The following is a 2,515-nucleotide window of genomic DNA, read 5'->3' as shown; positions in this document are numbered from 1 at the left end:
AGTTTGATGGTATAACATCTTATCTCCATACATTTGCATATCTCGTTAGCCCAGTAATCAGTAAATCGACTAAAAATATATCGGTACGAAAGATAAACGCGATTATGTATTTTCATTAGGGAAACGTGCCAGTAGTTTATTTAATATTTTCATTATATAGAGAGTGATGAAACTAAGAGATCGAAAAACAAAAGCAGTTCTTTCAAACTTGAAACATTTTGGCCACTTTATTTAACATTTGAGTAGCATTAAACGAGTTTGTTGAATTGCTTTAATCTGCACATAAAATGTCCGCATTGGCAGCTAATCAATTTAGTCATATATAAATAAGTTAATGTAAGTTCTAATACAATTTTACGACGGTTGTAAATAGACAAGATTCTATCCGAAGCACGTAAATCGCTGACAATAAAAAATACCAAACAAACCAAATTATACTCAATCGGGTTATACACGCAGGAAAAAAATAAACACAGTTAAATGGGATTTTAATATGTTAACAGGTAACATTTAAACAGTTATTAGTTAACAAAGGAACAAAATTACATTTTAAAATACAAAAAAACGGCCAATAAGAAAGTATAAATAATAAACATTGTTTTTAAAAAAATGTAGGAACGAATCAAGTATTGTAGGGCTGTGTTTAATAATTAGGAATGCGTGAACTTTATCGTGAGTATTTCTGTTACCCTAAAATGGTAATCAACTAGTCGGAGTGCGTACTGATTTAGATCGATGCACATAATACGATCTCAATTTTCTCTAGTCTAATGAAACTTTCGCATAAATAATGTAGCGATTACGAAAGTTAAGTAAATTGAAATCGAAGAGATGGATATATAAGGAGAGAATGCGTAAAAAATTCATCTCCGAGAGAATATATTATTAAGAGTGGAATCTAGTCAATCAATCCATGGACAACGATCTCGAACAGTCTAATCCGAGTGTAATTACTGTTATACAGGTCTAGATGAAACATCTATCATATACATAAATTACAAAATATTGACTGTATTTACTAAAGACATTTCGTTCCTGTATTCATTTTTGGGTAATTAAGCGAAACTTGGAAAACTTAGTAGAGTACCCGATCTCAGTCCGTGGTCAATAAATCTAGTCTATGGCGTACTGTAAGATAATTATGTAGTTTATAACGTGTACGATACATAGAAAGTAAGATAGAGTAATTACTACAATAGTTATGTAAATTATATAATTATGTAAAATGAGTACAACCGAAGAAGGAAAGAGCGTCATGACACTTGTAAATGTAGTTTTTACAAATATTGTAATCATTATCAAAGTAAGTAGTAATATTTCATAAGATGTTTTTTATACGAGACATCTCATATATTTAATTGATTTCGTATATACTCATTTTGTCTACTAAGCTCTGTCATGTATGTGTAATTTTAACGTGTACATTCGATTTATAATGCATATCGTTTGAACGCGTGTATGTGTGAGCATGTGTGTATTATTTTATGCATTTATTTATTAGATATTTATTAATTAACAATCATTCAAATTTTGACAAATAATTGGTATTTTATGTAACTTTGCATGTGTCTCGAGTGTAACTTTTTTTTTATATTTATCCAGCTTATTTCACGGTAACATTTGTATGTGAAATTTAATGTATTTATTTGAAAACTATAATCTTATTTATTGAGTGCATCAAACTGTTTACATTTCTTAACCATAAATAAACATGTACTTTTAAGTGTCGTGTATATCGTGATGTGAACGAAATTTCTTGGAAGTATCAATATCGTGGAAATAAAATTGTAACAGATTTAAATACACTTCAGATGTACTATATTATTCTTTTGCTAATTCATTCAATCCCAAAATTCCAGTTAAAGTATCTGTGCATGTAGAACATAATAACTATTAATAACTTCCTTTTCAATGAAAAATCACAGATGAGATAAAGTCAATTCTTATTCTTTCACTTATGTCCAAAGATTCAAAATAATTTTTAAATATTTTACAAATTTTAAAAAAAGTTACTAAGTAAAAATTAATTTTTATTTAATTCAAAGTAATTTTCAATAAATATCAAAGTAATTTAAAAAAAAACAAACGTAATAATTCTTATGAAACAAGATTTAAAATCTTGATATACTAGCTAAAAATTTTAATACAAAATTTGGTCACCAATAACCGTTAAACTGAATTTGTTTCGGTTCCCAGTTTCCGGGGATTGAAAATTGCTATGATATGGCTTTCGGTTCTTGAAACAGCTATGAAAAACTGAAATAAATCATAACTGTTATTCGGTATATTGGTTTCGGTTCCGATTCCTCGATATTATATCGGTTCTGAAACGGTCCTAAAACTGTTATTTTTCGGTTCTTCATTTATCATTTACGATTATCATATAATATCGGTTCTGAAAAACCAAAACCGATATACCGAAAAACTGTTACGACTTATTTCGGTTTGATTGACTTATTTTCAATCCCTGGCAATAACCAATCTAAATGGCCGGGGATTTACTTTGATTATTGAT

The sequence above is a fragment of the Nomia melanderi genome, chromosome 4 (assembly GCF_051020985.1).
Source record: "Nomia melanderi isolate GNS246 chromosome 4, iyNomMela1, whole genome shotgun sequence".
Lineage (NCBI taxonomy): Eukaryota > Metazoa > Arthropoda > Insecta > Hymenoptera > Halictidae > Nomia > Nomia melanderi.
The sequence above is the reverse complement of the archived record's forward strand: the minus strand, read 5'-3'. Positions refer to the sequence as shown.